At 32.9% G+C, this 18,971-nt stretch overlaps 1 long non-coding RNA gene across 2 annotated transcripts; it reads right to left on the bottom strand.

The window, feature by feature from the left end:
* Positions 1–13,554: 13,554 nt before the first annotated feature.
* On the bottom strand, positions 13,555–18,931 carry LOC147080114 (uncharacterized). Of its 2 annotated transcripts, none has more exons than XR_015072189.1 (3): positions 18,870–18,931; positions 14,781–14,876; positions 13,555–14,221 (listed from the first exon to the last, which is right to left on the bottom strand). It is a non-coding gene; the product is annotated as an uncharacterized LOC147080114 (long non-coding RNA). The 2 variants fall into 2 exon arrangements; XR_015072191.1 differs by lacking the exon at positions 18,870–18,931 and adding an exon at positions 15,340–17,346.
* Between the last annotated feature and the right edge of the window lie 40 nt (positions 18,932–18,971).

Genomic DNA, 18,971 nt, shown 5'->3' with positions numbered 1-18,971 from the left:
TGTTATTATAAATCATTCCATTCAATCTGATATATATTAGAGAAAATCTTAAAATATTATCAATATTAAGTTTGTATTAACTATAATAGTTGGTCTCGAATGCAGTTAATGGGGATAAAAGTAGTAGGTACGTTTAGAATTAAATCATAATGAAATGTGCCAAGAATATTCTTTATCTATGGGATAGCATTTTTACATTCATGATTGTTTCACATTATAATACAATGTATTGTATATATTCAAAACTTCAGAAACATAAATAATATCAAAGTTAGATATTATTATGTTTCAAAATATTTGCATTGTGGGATATTTTGAAATATTGTAAAAAAAATACAGATTTCACTTATCGTCGCTATAGGATTTGTTTCCCGAATATCCATTTTTGTCGAAATCGACATTTTAATGCAGTTCAATTTCTTTTATCGAACTCTACCGAAATCATTTATAAAAAAAATATATTTTTATCTAGGAACAGAGATATTTTTTTGAAAAACCCGAATACGCCATGTTAAGTTACAATTACTCCGTGTTGTTCTCCCGAATGTCCAACTATTCGTACCTGAATATCCAAGTTAATTTCGGTCGAAATAAATCTCTGGCTGAGTTTTTATTTCCCGAATATGACTTTTAGCCAATCAAACCGCGCTGACGCCGTGCATCTCGCTCCCACATTCACGCTGTCTAGCTCTAAAACAATCACGCCCACTTTCATATTTTTCGGCCGTCTGGAATCCTCTTTCAAATTTCGTCTTATTGATATTGTTTTTAAAGTTACTATTGTTTTAATAGTGAATTCATCTAATTTGAAGAGATCATTTATAGCTGATACATCACCAGTTTGCCCTGAACTTATAGTAAAGTTATGGAAGTGAGTATTTTAACCTAAATAACTGCATTTTGTTTTGATAAATGCAATGACATTAATATGGACGAAGCATCTAGAAAATAAAATGACACTCACTTTGTGTCGGGTCTGCCGGATGGCGAAATTCATATTTTAATATCGGTATCCTACGCTCAAATGAACATTCTGCTTGCAAGCGGTCTGGCGACACCGCTGGGTCTGCCCATACAAAATTTCTGACTGTCAGGTTTCGACTCCACCGTTATTATTGTGTTACAAAATGCCAATGTGCCTAGTTAAAAATTGTAAAAAAATCTACTAAACACTCCAAGAAAGATGGGATATCACTTTGCATGTGTTAGTATTATTTATTATTTATAAAATGCCATTTTAAGATATTGATGAATGTTTATTCAATGCAATTGAATGACAGGAACCATTGGACAGTCAGTCGCCTGTGATTCGCTGCGCTCACTTGCGTCTAATCTCCGAGAAGTCGTAAGTAACCGAGAATCTGTTTCTAACGCAATGAGTCATGACACTAATACGCCATTACAATAAAGGTTATATTACTATAAATTCTCGAAGCTTGTATCGCATAATGGAAACGGATACGTCAATGGTCACGTGACATCTACCTATACATCTGTGAATGACTTTCATGCCCAATTTCTCGTGCGCGCCGGGTATGAAGTGAGTCGTCCATTTAATATGTCATTGGATAAATGACACAAAATCCCAACGGTTATATGAATTCTACAGTATGGCCCGGCAACTACTATGACGTAAAAAATAATTATTATTTCAAATTATTATTAATCAAACATTGTTTGTCTTTATTTTACTTTTAATCTAGGTATTTCTATGAAAATAAAGGCGATGCTATGATTTATTTTTGAATGCGCTGATAGTTAATTTAATTTAATATGTATGTTAGTAACTATTTATTTGGTGAATATTATATACTTAGGATATTGGTACCTACCTAATATTAGCAGCCAATGGTAATTAATTTATAGATGCTATTATTTTGTGTTGTCATTCCAATAGTAAATATATAATATTTATTTGGTGGTTTGTAATAAGTTTAATTGTTAATTATAGAAATATATAGATATAATAATATACAGATATATATACATAGTTTTTTTTTTTTTGAAAAAGTATTAATATAAAATTGTTAGCAAATACGAGTAAGTACCATCATAAAATATTGGAGAAATCCGTGACGTCGGTTAGTAATTGAAGTAGTAGATACCTACTTTTATTTAATAAACAAAAACCGATCGCCGATAGTCGCTTGATTTTGAAGAATACTGATGAGCAGGTATTAACAGGCCAATAGTTAAAGTTTGTCGTCATAAGTATGTCACCTCGTAGCATAGTGGATAATTCGTGGACTTGGTCGTAAACCCAGGAGATGCAGGGACGATTCCTGCCGGGTGTCTTACTTTTTTCAAAAAGATTTTTTCTGTTGGTTATACTCGTAATATATTTTCTCAGAAGTGATTTTCAAAATTATGTATGTTCAATAATTATAATGGTACATTCTTAAATCTTGTGAATTATTCGTTGAATAAAAAAAAAAAGATTATTAAAAACTATTTTATTACTTATTACGAAAAAAACCGAAAAAAGCGAATGCCGCATGTTATTATTACCTACGAACTTGGGTTATTACGATCATTAGGTATTTAAATAGTAAAAGTAATCATTACCAATTATCGTGTAAATAAATATATTATTTGAGGTGCGTACTTTTTAACCACTCAGTGATCCGTGGGCCGTGCAGCAATACGCTACGGTCTTAAGTCCCGAACGTCCTTGTTTTGTCCCGAATATCCATTATTCTGAGAGAGCGCTAAAAATTTCCCGAATATCCACAATGAGTACTTGTAAATAAAACGCATTTTCTGTGCATTTACTGATTTATACCAGTATATTATTCTTGGAATCTATTCTTAGATAATGTTGCAATCATACAGTGTAGAAAGAATGATTGATACATCTACTGATATTTCAATATACGACAATGAAATTTGTTTTTCGTCTCCTGAAAAATTGACATTTGGTCTATTCGGGAAACAAATCCTATAGCGACGTTATGATACCCGGCATCTAATTGAAAACGATTATTTAATTCTCCCAAGACGGTTATATTTCATTTAAAATATGCAAAGTTTAACTCAAACCATCGCACTGATTTTTCCAATGGTAGTGGGAAATTTCAATTCACAAATTGATTGGATTTCAAAATGACACGTAGGCACCATTGAAATCTTTTGACATAAATGCAAAGTACCTACTGAATACAGAACAATATTCATATTTAAAGAACGTCTATCTTAGAATTGTATCATGATTTGGAAGCACCTACGTATTTATATGAATCCTCATTTTCTCACTTAACACTTTGACGGATGATCAACTAGGACAACTAGGTGATTGCTTGCGTTTTGCACAAGTAGTAATTTATAAGCCTAATTATTTGAAGATTGACAATAACACGACACATACACAATGTAAATATTTCACTGATTATACACATTAAGTAATAAATATTTTTGAATTAATAAGAAAACTACTTGAAGATTGTAACCAAAGACATTATTATATGGTACAAATAATGAAAGTGTGGCTATTCACTTATATGAACAGAAAAATAATGTAAAATTTGAGGAATGTGGCATTTTTAGGCGCAAGTTCAGATGGGTTAATAGGTAATAATAGAATAATTGAGGTTAAATATTTTCCTTCAGTTGGCAACAAACAAATTTATGGTAGCAGCTCTAGAAAATAATATTTGCATCAATGTCGTTGATTCCACCCTTTGCCTGAAAAAGACTCATAATTACTGGTTTCAAATACAAGGTCAACTGTATATTGCAATGAAAGACTTTTGCGATCTAATTTTATATGCTGACAGTGGAATAGAAGTTGTAAGATTATATCGTGATCCAAGTTTTGAGCAAGAAGTCATACCCTGCCTGACTTACTTTTACGTGCACTCATTTCTTCCAGAGCTGGCAGATAGCCGTATTGAACGCGGTATGAAAATACGTGAACCTGCCTTTGTTATGACGGCACAAAAAACAGCGACAGATTGGAAGGCACTGTTACAGAAAGAGGATTTTTAGTTTTTTAGATGTGTAGATTCATTAGGTTACATACTTATTGATAATATTATTGGTCATAATGGTTTCGTTGACAATAGTATTGATACCAGATGAAGGTCTCCCACAGAAGACCACCTCAAAGGGCGGACCGAACCAGCATCTTTCCCAAAACATCACAGCCTACGTCCACTCTTCCCGCGTTACATCAAACTCGCAGACGTCATATTCCATGCTGACTTTTGATTTGAAGGTTATATCGACATCTATTGCCAACGATGAATTCTTTAAGTTTTTGTAATATCGATCGCAAAAACACCGCAACAAATATGTACTGATTTCACATTTATTTGTACATTTCTGTGTCATGTTGACGTTGATGCACCTGACTATTGTTTCAGTGAAATTGTAGTACATTCATTATCGTCCTTGTCTATCCACAGCTTTGTGAATGTGAAATCTTCATAAATTTTGTGTTTTATTTATTTTATTCATCTCAAAAAAATTAAAATACTTACATATAATCTCATAATTCACATTATCACCCTTCACATCGCCTTCTTGTATACCCGAGGAAAATTCTTTGTATATAAAGTTTACGCATATCATGAAATAATTGATATATATATAATATATATACAAAATGTAAAAATCAAACAGAATTGGAGTCATGGAGAGTTGGGATATTCTTACGTATGCCTTGTGTGTAGATGCCCAGTTGGCGTTGTATGACCATATTTAACATATATAATTATAATAGGTGCATGCACCATATACAAGTAAATAAACAATGATGTAGGTTTTTCAAACTCTTTGTGAAAGCAGAATATCAAACGCCGTGATATAAAATCCTTATTTCATAATTACAAAACTCATTTTCAAATAGCCACGTACTGACTGAGTGAAAAGCCTCGCGAAGCTGCCTCAGGCATTTGCTTTGCGAAAATCGCTGCGCGAGGTAGTTCGCGAGCCAGCTTGTAACGAAATTAACGCCACCCGAGGCAGGCCCCTTTGAGCATCGATAAACCGACAACGATTGGATCGGTCGTTCTAATTAAATTAAATAAATAGTATAGGTGGGCGTTGTTTTATAATTTCTTCACATAATATGGTCTACCACGTTCGGAGTAGGTACTTCCATGTATCTACTTTATATTTTTTGTATTTACTCTTTACTGTTACTATTTCTTTGCTTTTAATTGTCATATTGTGAATGTCTGTAAAGTTCACCATAATATGTAAAATAAATAATAATTTAAATTTGAATAATCAATCGATGTGTTCTAAAACTAGCAAATTAATCCACAATAATTAATGCTGACTAAATTTTATTCACACAATGGGACAATTTGTAAACTTTCTAAATACCAGGAACTTTTTTTTAACGTGTCCGGGAAAAAACATTGTTTTGGATTTGTGTGGTTTCCAAGGAAGAACGATGATGTATGTGTATGTACGTGAATCGTTATTGCAAATGTAATAAATTTGTATTTTTTTTGTCATTTGTATTTAAAATTTATAAAGATCTAATGCTGTCATTTTACTTATGCGATCATCGTAACCGAATGTACGTTCAAACGACAATGATTAGACTTGTTCGATCATCGCCTACTTGATTTGCAATCATCGCATAAGTCAGATTGCCAAAATACTGTTTTTATAGCACCATCGCTACTATAGTAAGAAATAAGATATTATGTTATTGTATTCTGCATAACCATTGGCTAATGTAACACGAGAAAAAAAGCCTGCAAGACTTGAAGAGCTCCAAGAATACACATTGAGTTGTTATGGCATCAGCCTTAGAAATATTTTATCTAAAGAAGAGACTGATGTTTTGTCAGACTGTCTTCTATCAAAGGTTGGCGACCAACTTGCAGTACACCTCTCTATCCTTGGTCAGTCATATCAGATCCCTGACGCCTTGGACACTGACACTAATAGATGTTGTGTGTAGCCGACAAAATGTCATTCTACCTATGCTCATGCTGCCTCCCGGGAGTAAATAACACATCTCACTGTTGAGAATATGGCAAACATTGATGAAGGGTGCAAAATCATCAATCGCATAATAGACTATGTACAAGACTGTTATAGCATGCTTCTCGGGCTCCGAGTCGAAGACGCCAGATTTCATACAAAACCCTATGAATTGGGCATTCCGTTTATACGTTTCGACTGTCGCTAGGTAGATGTGTGCGGTCTCCACAAGCAACATTGGATCGCGATTCTCTGAAAGTTTGATTTATGGCTGTGCGGCACACAAGGCGACTGAGAGCCGACTAACATTCAGCGACATTCATACGACCACAGCGATGAAATCTCAAGAGAGTTATCCATAAGTGTGGACAGTGACTGAAGAAGCTAATTTTTTTGTCATTTGTATTACTTACAAAGATCTAATGCCGTCATTTTACTTATGCGATCATCGCAACCGAGTCTACATTCAAATGACAATGATTTGACTTGTTCGATCATCGCATTGACTTGCAATCATCGCATAAGTGAGATTGCCAAAATACTGTTTTTATAGCACCATCTCTATTGTAATCATGGAAATTGTAATAAGGTGAATTAAGCTATACATTTCATTATCTACTTATATAAAAAATGGTGTATAAAAATATGAGCAATTATGAAAGTATATCCCGAAGCTCATGACGGCATCTGCGGCATAATTACCGAAGAAAGCTTGCTAAAATTATCGTGACTACATTTTTACTTCGTAAACGTCACATTTTTAGGTTATGTATCGTATTATGATAAAGGCCATAGACAAGATGATCTGTAGTATTTATTAAATTTAAATATTATCATCCCATAATATTATGTAATTTTTATAAATAACGCCATTGTGAAATAAAATATTAATTAAAATTACTGTAAATCCAGAATCTGGATAATAATAGAAATAGGTACATTCATATAATTATTATTACCAAGTCTATGGTCAGTATCATAGACTAATGTCAGTATTTTAATAATAATATGACAAACTATTAAGTGTCCGATTGAAATAAAATGCAATATACGGACTTTTGGCTCGCCAATGGAGCGTTGGCACTAGATATTCGAAAATTAATTAGCTTTGTAGACGGCAAAAAGATTTTCGTAGTAAAGAGGTTTTTTCTTACAGAGTACTTTTTTACTTCATCTGGCAATATTCGCATTCGCGTTGACGTTTTTAGACATAAAACGTAGATGATTAGATTAATTGCATATTTATTCGTTTATTTGTCTAAATAATTGTATTTTAACGTGACATTAGTCGACTCTAGTGTTTGAACATTGCCGAAAATCAGTAATTTGTCGATTTTGTTTCACTTCATCGAATTTAACCTTACTCTCAGATTGGTGTCTTGTCCAATTAAATACACAACTCTTAGCTTGTATCTACATTCCGTGAGACTAAACGTATTACAGTTGGCTAATTTATCTGTTTATGTGTGTAGATTTTCATTGAGTTGGGTACCTATATTCAAATCATTCGGTTTGAGGTTATGTCTGTTGTGTGGCAATTTTTAAAAGTTTCTTTGAAAGTGCTTTCATTCCATTTAAAACATCGTCATTTTTCATAAGATACAAGCGACCTTGTCATGAATTTGTGTGTTTAATTGGAAAACATGATATCATTGATTAATCGCAAACATAATTTCTGATATCATTGTGCGAGCATATTATAAACTGACATCGCATCGCATTGAAAATGTATTTCATCACAAAGTGCATAGATTAATCGCATATTTATTCGTTTATTTGCCTAAATAATTGTGTTTTAACGTTACATAAAGGGGCTCGTAAACGAGCAACTTTTGACAGCAATTGTGTTGCTGTTAAAAGTTCCCCAAAATACGAAAATAAGTAGTAGTCTACGTTGCCGAAACTTACCATCTATTGTCTTTGCTTTCTGGCAGCACGGTTGGTCGATATATCGAATATCGAACTCAATTAAAAAATAAAGCAATAATTGCTAGATAAATCTATTTCATTCTCGCTCTACTCCATATGTGCGTCTCTGTTTGATCTCACCCCTAGCAATAATAAAAACATTTGTGACAGCCGATTCGACAATACGTTGTTGTAATTTTTCGCTGTGTCGTTATTAATATTATTATGGTGGTATTACTAATTGTCAATTCACACTACGTACAATGAATAAATGGACAGACGACAGGGTATTGGAGCTTATTAATGTGGTTTATTTACGTTCGGAGCTATGGAACATCGAATCCAAACTATAATGATCCTAAGGCCTACCGCGCATGAACGATTTACTATCGTACGGTCAACAATCGAGGAGTTGTAACCATCGTATTGCAATGCAACCCCGCGCATGGACGATCGAGCGAACGGCCGAATTGAAAATCTGTGTTCAGACACAAAATTTTACACCGATTCGAACCGGCCGGGGTCCCATTGGCTATGCTATTAAATGAGAGCCCGCACATGACAAGTCATGGCCGGCCGAGAGTGCACTCATACATGCACGCGTATCGTATGGAGCACACGCATACATCGAACCGTTATGAGATCCACATTTGACTTGACAGTTCATCGATGCGTACCTATTGGCTTTGCATGCACGTACCAGTCCCATTTTTTCAGTTTCTTTCTTCATAAATTAATAATATATACACCCACATTTTAAAACAGTTTGATAATCTATACAAAACCTCTATATATTATATAATATAAGCTCTACAAAATCCATTTTGACGTTTCTTATATTGCGTCCGCCATTTTTCGGTGCGGATGCATATCTTCAGTGCGTGCGCATTGCCTCTGATCTATATCACGCCATGCGCGCTCAAACATACTGGCCGGTAATAATTTGGATCATGCGCGAGCAAACCAACGATTGTCCGAATGCTAACGGCCGGTTATGTAATCGTCCATGCGCGGTAGGCCTAATATGAAAAGGCCAACTACAAAGCTGCACAAGCTTCAAATTTTGATATTCTTTTAAAGTTTTTAAATACATTAATATCAATAACTAATTCCTGCGGGTCTATTCTATACAGAAGTCTGCTTTCGGTCTACTAGGGCAGCTAAATAGGGTAGGAAAGTATCGAATTATTAACACTAATTGTATCAATTACAATAAGTTAACCGTCTGAACTATCAAAACTGTCTATCACGGTCTAAAATTTATCACAGCCAAGAGAGGTGCTGTTCAAACATAGTACTTATTGTGACTGATGTTTTGTCATATTATCAAAGGTTGGCGACCAACTTGCAGTGCACCTCGCTATCCTAGGTCAGTCATATCAGATCCCTGACGCCTTGGACACTGAGACTAATAGATGTTGTGTAGCCAACAAAATGTCATTCTACCCATGCTTATGCTGCCTCCCGGGAGTAAATCGTACATCTCACTGTGGAGAATATGGCAAAGATTGATGAAGGGTGCAAAATCATCAATCGCATAATAGACTATGTACAGGACTGTTATAGTAAGCTTCTCGGGCTCCGAGTCGAAGACGCCAGATTTCATACAAAAACCTATGAATTGGGCATTCCGTTTATACGTTTCGACTGTCGCTAGGTAGATGTGTGCGGTCTCCACAAGCAACATTGGATCGCGATTCTCTGAAATTTGATTTATGGCTGTGCGGCACACGAGGCGACTGAGAGCCGACTAACATTCCGCGACATTCATACGACCACAGCGATGAAATCTCAAGAAAGTTATCCATAAGTGTGGACAGTGACTGAAGAAGCTAATTTTTTAAATAAAGATCTAAGGGCTTGAACAGACAGAGAGCGGTCGGCATTCTGCGTTCAACCGACCGTTGACCGGTAGCGTTCAATACGAGTTCCGACAGCAGACATGTGTGGCGGTCAACAGTAATGCGTTCCATTTGTATACAAACGTTATAGTGACACGGGCGCTGCGACTGCGAGACCGCTGTATTCCGACTGCGAGTGGGAGTGAGTACGCAACAGCGGTGCGTTCTCACTTCCACTCGCAGAACGCACCGCTGTTGCGTACTCACTCCCACTCGCAGTCGGAATACAGCGGTCTCGCAGACACAGCGCCCATGTGGTTTCGCCCTATGTTGTTTAACAGCTCAAATTCCGAATTGCTTTTGTCGAGCTTATAGGCGTCTCAAACAAAACAAAAGCACTGGATGCATCCAATAAATATGAAGCGAGAAGAAGGAGAATTTAATTTTCTTTTTCCGCAATTCATTAAAGATGAAAAACGATTTTTTATTTACTTTCGCATGTCAATACAAAGCTTCGATGAATTATATAATTTGATTAAATTTGACATTTTATCAAAAACGTATGTGAACGTGTCCACGGCTAAACGAAAAATAGTAAAAGACGAAGTTTCGTTTAATAGGTACCGTATTGGTTAGGTTAACTTTTTCAAGAAACCAATAAAATTTTCTAACTAAAACTAGTGTAAGATTTAAGTGTCTAACATCATTGTTAGTGTGGCTATTCACTCTAGGGATCTGTACAATATACAATATTGCGTAATGTAATTGTTACGCCCGAATCGAGTAATTACTTGTAAACTAAATATAATCTAGGTACTAAAATTACTGCTGTAATCAATGCATTTTATCAAACCAGATATTTAAAAACTTAATATCGATGATTTTAAACGAAGTGACATATAAACTTATTTGTTTGTGTACCTACCTCTATCTATAATATTTGACATTTCGATTCTAACGTTTCAATTTTACCCATAACCTCACATGTAAAATTTATTCTATTATTGAACTATGAAAACTATAAATCTCGCCAAATTATCAAGTATTTATGCACGTAAATCAATCAAGTGTTGATTTAAAAACAATATGTCTGTATTAAAAACGATTTATATAATTTGCGTCACTTAAATCAAGTATCAATCTTCTCTCTATCGATTAATTTTTCTGATCCCGACATTGCAACCGTTGAGAGGTACGGAGTTCTTTGTAATTCCGGTAATAGAACTCTAGAACGCAAGCGTTCTCATTGACCGGCGCGGTCCGACTGCCTGCTATGTGCACAGTCATGATGAAGTCCATACAGTACAAAGAACGCTGAACCATGGACGCTCCTGATTTACTCTATTAGGAATACGTTCGCAACACGGGATTCGTAGAAATGGTATGTTCAAAAAACGACGAAGATTCGTAAACGTTATTTCCCATGGTTACATCAAACTCGCAGACGTCATATTCCATGCTGACTTTTGATTTGAAGGTTATATCGACATCTATTGCCAACGATGAATTCTTTAAGTTTTTGTAATATCGATCGCAAAAACACCGCAACAAATATGTACTGATTTCACATCTATTTGTACATTTCTGTGTCATGTTGACGTTGATGCATCTGACTATTGTTTCAGTGAAATTGTAGTACATTCATTATCGTCCTTGTCTATCCACAGCTTTGTGAATGTGAAATCTTCATAAATTTTGTGTTTTATTTATTTTATTCGTCTCAACAAAATTAAAATACTTACATATAATCTCATAATTCACATTATCACCCTTCACATCGCCTTCTTGTATACCCGAGGAAAATTCTTTAAGTATATATAAAGTTTACGCATATCATGAAATAATTGATATATATGAGTCGTATAGTTCCTATATACGATAAGTCCACTTTGATGATATTTCGGCAAACTCAATATTTTCATTTAATACTATTTTTTATTATGAAAACATATGATTGAATTTATATTTTGGTGGTGTGTTTTTTTATACAAATATTCACTAATTAGCTGTCTACAAGGTCGCATGAACTTTTCGGCCTTTGGAACAAACCGCACTGTGGATTTATCGCCAATAGGAATTCATCGTGATTTTGAAACTCTCTTTTCATATGAATTTATAGCCTTTAGGAACCGATCAACTGAACCAAATTGTGGAGCGCTGGCGGTAGAAAAAAATGTCATCATTATCTCAATTTTGACCAAAAGTGGATTTATCGTATATAGGAACTATACGACTCATATAATTATATATACAAAATGTAAAAATCAAACAGAATTGGAGTCATGGAGAGTTGGGATATTCTTACGTATGCCTTGTGTGTAGATGCCCAGTTGGCGTTGTATGACCATATTTTACATATAATTATAATAGGTGCATGCACCATATACAAGTAAATAAACAATGATGTAGGTTTTTCAAACTCTTTGTGAAAGCAGAATATCAAACGCCGTGATATAAAATCCTTGTTTCATAATTATAAAACTCATTTTCAAATAGCCACGTACTGACTGAGCGAAAAGCCTCGCGAAGCTGCCTCAGGCATTTGCTTTGCGAAAATCGCTGCGCGAGGTAGTTCACGAGCCAGCTTGTAACGAAATTAACGCCACCCAAGGCAGGCCCCTTTGAGCATCGATAAACCGACAACGATTGGATCGATCGTTCTAATTAAATTAAATAAATAGTATAGGTGGGCGTTGTTTTATAATTTCTTCACATAATATGGTCTACCACGTTCGGAGTACTTCCATGTATCTACTTTATATTTTTTGTATTTACTCTTTACTGTTACTATTTCTTTGCTTTTAATTGTCATATTGTGAATGTCTGTAAAGTTCACCATAATATCGACGGCCCCAGGAAAAACCGGTGTAAGTCTAAAATCACAAATGTTCAGGAGAGCGAAAAAACTAAAATATTTACGCTATTAAATTCATCATATAAAATGAGTGAGTTTTTTCTAATCTTATTTAAGTAAATCAGATAGACCATTTTATGGTCTATATTTCTATCAAAATTTAATGGTGATTAATTGATTAACAGCTAAGATAATGACCAAAAATCGTTTTTATTTGGAATAATATTACGCGCTTGATGTTTTGACTCGGTTCAACATGCTTTTGCGCGGACAAAATAGATCACTGACTCCGCACAGCAGACTTATATTCTGGTATAGAACGGTTTTTTACGTCGCGTTTTTCTTACTCTATACGATTTTATTAAACACAACCATAGTTATCGTGCTCTTGTACGGAACAACCATTATAGCGCATTATTTAGCTCGAAATAGGACAGCGTGAATACAAAATAATGACAAAGAGTAAGGAGACATATTGACATACAGTTTTTTTGTATGAAGTTTTTATTACAGAAAAGTATCTAAGTATGATAATTTTTAAAAAATCAAAAAAAAAATTATTTTAGTTATTTATATAAATATTGTTAATATGTACAATAAGTAATATAAATTATTCAGGAAAATAGTAATTATGGAAGGATAAAAAAAGTTATGTAAGAAATTAAAATATAACGCAAGTAACCACGAGAGAGAAAAAAATGTTTACTTTTATACATAATAACACAATTTACATTAAAAATATGGAAAGAACAATCATAATGTTAATAAATATTTTGTGTTAATACAAATAAATCACATTTTATTCATTTTATTGGATTATTGATAACACAATTTATATTAAAAATATGGAAAGAACAATCATAATGTCAATAATTATTTTATGCTAATACAAATAAATCACATTTTATTGGATTATTGATAACACAATTTACATTAAAAATATGGAAAGAACAATCGTAATGTTAATAATTATTTTATATTAATACAAATAAATCACATTTTATTGGATTACTGATAACACAATTTATATTAAAAATATGGAGATAACAATCATATTGTTAATAATTATTTTATGTTAATACAAATAAATCACATTTAATTAATTTTATTGGATTATTGATAACACAATTTAAATTAAAAATATGGAAAGAACAATCATAATGTTATTAATTATTTTATGCTAATACAAATATCTCACATTTTATTACTTTTATTGTATAGTTTATACACCAATCGACTATTTTTCCTGCCTTCGAAATATATGTGGAGCCAGTATTGATTGATGTTTTCAAAATATTTTTTTTCCAATTAATTTCTTGTCGTCTTCTCTTTGCACCTTTAGATGGAGAATACGTTGATCGTACATCATTTTCATCATGTGTAGTCGAATTGGGATTATTTGGTTTTTCATTTGTCAAGGTATCATTGTCCATTATGATTTCTGGAATGGCGATTATGTCATTACAATGCACTGAAGTGGACGGAATCGCAATATCTTGATAATCATTGCGGTATGTTTGTATTGAATCAGTTTGCGGTTTCGATATTTCATCCATTAAGTAATCCAAAACTTCAGGAGATTCGTCAATATCTGGAGCACTCGATGTAAACGAAATTATACTGGGACAGTATTCTGAATAGCTAGAATTGTAATCCTTATCTGTCGTATCGTTAGAATCTGTAAAAACAAAATATAAAATTATAATTTAATACTCCAATGTATATACCCTATGATTAAAAAAGTAGATAACAGAGTGATACCAGTAAAAAACATTCCTAAAGATGAGTTTACAGTACCTAACCTTATAGAATTGCTTATTTTTCAGAAATAATAAAACTTAAATCTTTTCTAACATCTCAATATTTCGTGGTATTCAGAAAATACATAGATCGTCTGCTACATATATAACAAAAAAATAGGTTTTATCAATATAAAACGCAATATAATTCAAATACTTATTCCCCATAATTTACTACCTATGAGGGTTAGTTTCTTCTACTTTGATTGGATAGTGTTATAAAACTTATAAACCAACACAAAATCTTTAAAAAAATAAAATCTTCTATTGAAGCATAAAAAAACGGTCCTGTTTGTTGTGAAATTATGTCAAATAATATTACATAAATTGTATTATATTTTAATAAGTGGTTAATACACACACAGTCTCTTCACCAAGAATCGAATAATATTTTAATAGTCTTACGTTGTTATAGTGGTTATATCATATTATGCTTACCTATGACTTCATCGTTGTCAAGGGATTCTTCATTCACCATGTTTTTCACATTGCAGAATACGCCACTTGCTTCATCCAATATACAAGTAGTATAATCTGTAAATCAATACACAAGCACATTAGATACCATGATTTGGTAGATATTCATAAAATATCTCATTTAAATAGTAAAGTAGTTAAATATATAAGTATATATATATATAAAGTATGAATTACAATGAAGAAATGCACAAAATAAAATTATTTTAGAGGGTTAGCGCAAACCAGCAATCATTGCGTTATAAATTAATCAACTTAATATTAACATAAGCTAATTGGTTATCAAATAGTATTTTCTTTAAATAGTGGATATCATTATCTAAGCGTTTCATTATGAACTTTCAAAGAAACATATCATATACAATATCAATTTTCATTCATATCTAATTCTTTTTTATTTAGGTAATTATACAAAATGTAAACTCTGTCCAATTATACTAGGATTAAATAGCTAATAACTTTCATAATAATAAAACAATCATAATCAATAAGTAAAAAGTATGTAAATGTATGCACTTACCACTCTCACCACTACTAGATTTTTTTAAATTAATTGATAATTTATTTTGATGTCCACCCGATGCTAAATGCAATATATGTTTTGCGCGATCAGACATGGTATAAGTACTAATTAAATTTTAAAGAAAATAACGATAATTATAAACCGTTGATCATAAAATCATATAAATTAATACCAATTAGGTCACTAGTCATAAACACAAAGATTACATAGGTAGGTACTTAATACTTATTTGTAATTAATGATAAAAATTCTCAGTCGCTAATCAATGGGAAAGTTAAACGAAGAAATTATTCTGTGTACATTTTACCATCTACACGACGTTTTATTTGTTTCGTCTTTTCCTAAATTTCTATTATAATAATATATAGGTATAATATAAGGCACCAAGCCCAAAAATTCAAAATTAAAAGAAATTCTTCAATATTTATGTAGAAACGAATAAATGCTTCTTTATATTTTTGTTAATGTTTTATTGCGGCCAATAAATGCGTCTCTGTGAAAGCCCGCCTAATCCTTTTAGGACATCCCGCCAAATAAAATTATTTTCCCAGGATACTTATTTACAGTGAGTAAATTTAATGATTTTGTCTACGAGACATATTTAAAGTGATAATATAATAACAATACTGGCTACATTGTCATATTTGCAAAAATATTATGTACATGTGGTGTACTTAGGCCCACATTCAATAATTTAATGTTTGAATTTATTTTGATCTTAGCCGAAGTCATAATATTATTATAAAAAGGTAATATTCCCACAAAATTTATCGGTCTTTTGTAAAAACTCACTATTTCGAAGTGTCATAAAAAGGATTACCTATTTAACTTGTTTGTGTCATAAATATCAGTCCAAAATTACCATGTATTCCATTACACAAATAATAAAATTAAGTATCTTTACTAGGTATTTGTTTTCTATTAAATAATAAAAATTGTCAAATTTAGAAACAACATTACCGACTATTTTTGTAGGAATTTGTAATAATTTCAAGAGCAATTTATTTTATTAGTGTATATTATGTGATACATGGTGGTATAATACGTATCGAAATTATCGGCAGAGTGCATAAAACGTTTGAACTGAACCTTTTGTTGAGTTTAAATAGCAGGGTGTTTAGTCAACGTGTGTTTTCAGTCTCCAATGTAAGCATTCAAATTTTTATGTCTTGTTAATTAACAGAAAATCCGAAAAATTAAGATTCTTACAATCTGTCACAATAATGACGTATATGTTGACGAACACACACAAATACAGAAAAAGGAACGAATGAATAAATGAGCAATCAAGAGTCTGCGGCGTATTTAGGTATGTCCAACCCTTAAATTGAGATGGGCCGGACATAATATATCGCAGCTGAAACGACCGCTGAATGAATGCAATAATCCAGTAGTTTTAGAGGAACGTAAGATAATTAGAATTATAATAATATGCTATATTGACAAGATATTTAAGTTCGATGAAATCACGTGCCCGTGAAAAATAATTACCAAAAAAAAAATGGAGAAAGCGTGAGGAGGCCTTTACCACAGTGAATAGAAACAGGTGATGAAATAATATAGTTTCACAAATTTTAATGCAAATTAATTTGTTTTCTACGAGGAATTTATTTTATATTAAGTAATATAATATTTTCACATTCGGATATAATACTACTGACCATTTTTTAATTATTAATGCGTATAAATTCTGAAAATATCAATCTTTTTCGAAGATATACCAAAACAAATTACGAGTCTTATGTGATACATCAATATAAAACATGGTGTCTATTCAGATATCCGTGAAAGAGCGTAATAGCAAGTATTATGAGCCTCTTACTCGAAAGAAAGAGCGCACGACACGTTGCTTATTTAGATATGACTATACTTTTCGGAAATTTCTGTGAACACAAATTTAGTCGACGCAATATGTTGATATATTGCACAATCGTCGAAAACCTAACTTTGTCAATTTTTATGCTAGAGACCTGAAATTCTGAAATTTTTACAGGACATGCACAAAAAATATGATATTATAAAAAGCTAATAAAACTTAATACGCTATTTTCAGACTTATAATGGTTTTTCTAGGGCACGTTGATATGTAAAATAAATAATAATTTAAATTTGAATAATCCATCGATGTCTTCTAAAACTAGCAAATTAATCCACAATAATTAATGCTGACTAAATTTTATTCACACAATGGGACAATTTAATTTGTAAACTTTCTAAATACCAGGAACTTTTTTTTAACGTGTCCGGGAAAAAACATTGTTTTGGATTTGTGTGGTTTCCAAGGATGAACGATGATGTATGTGTATGTACGTGAATCGTTATTGCAAATGTAATAAATTTGTATTTTTTTTGTCATTTGTATTTAAAATTTATAAAGATCTAATGCTGTCATTTTACTTATGCGATCATCGTAACCGAATGTACGTTCAAACGACAATGATTAGACTTGTTCGATCATCGCCTACTTGATTTGCAATCATCGCATAAGTCAGATTGCCAAAATACTGTTTTTATAGCACCATCGCTACTATAGTAAGAAATAAGATATTATGTTATTGTATTCTGCATAACCATTGGCTAATGTAACACGAGAAAAAAAACCTGCAAGACTTGAAGAGCTCCAAGAATACACATTGAGTTGTTATGGCATCAGCCTTAGAAATATTTTATCTAAAGATGTGACTGATGTTTTGTCAGACTGTCTTCTATCAAAGGTTGGCGACCAACTTGCAGTACAACACCTCTCTATCCTAGGTCAGTCATATCAGATCCCTGACGCCTTGGACACTGAGACTAATAGATGTTGTGTGTAGCCAACAAAATGTCATTCTACCTATGCTCATGCTGCCTCCCGGGAGTAAATAACACATCTCACTGTTGAGAATATGGCAAACATTGATGAAGGGTGCAAAATCATCAATCGCATAATAGACTATGTACAAGACTGTTTTAGCATGCTTCTCGGGCTCCGAGTCGAAGGCGCCAGATTTCATACAAAACCCTATGAATTGGGCATTCCGTTTATACGTTTCGACTGTCGCTAGGTAGATGTGTGCGGTCTCCACAAGCAACATTGGATCGCGATTCTCTGAAAGTTTGATTTATGGCTGTGCGGCACACGAGGCGACTGAGAGCCGACTAACATTCATATGACCACAGCGATGAAATCTCAAGAAAGTTATCCATAAGTGTGGACAGTGACTGAAGAAGCTAATTTTTTTGCCATTTGTATTACTTATAAAGATCTAATGCTGTCATTTTACTCATGCGATCATCGCAACCGAATCTACATTCAAATGACAATGATTTGAGTTGTTCAATCATCGCATTGATTTGCAATCATAGCATAAGTGAGATTGCCAAAATACTGTTTTTGTAGCACCATCGCTATTGTAATCATGGAAATTGTAATAGGTGAATTAATCTATACATTTCATTATCTACTTATATAAAAAATGGCGTATAAAAATATGAGCAATTATGAAAGTATATCCCGAAGCTCATGACGGCATCTGCGGCATAATTACCGAAGAAAGCTTGCTAAAATTATCGTGACTACATTTTTACTTCGTAAACGTCACATTTTTAGGTTATGTATCGTATTATGATAAAGGCCATAGACAAGATGA

The sequence above is a fragment of the Rhyacophila brunnea genome, unplaced genomic scaffold (genome assembly GCF_057557595.1).
Source record: "Rhyacophila brunnea isolate RB1 unplaced genomic scaffold, BYU_Rbru_1.0 scaffold_1, whole genome shotgun sequence".
Lineage (NCBI taxonomy): Eukaryota > Metazoa > Arthropoda > Insecta > Trichoptera > Rhyacophilidae > Rhyacophila > Rhyacophila brunnea.
This window is presented reverse-complemented; position numbering and strand designations above follow the sequence as displayed.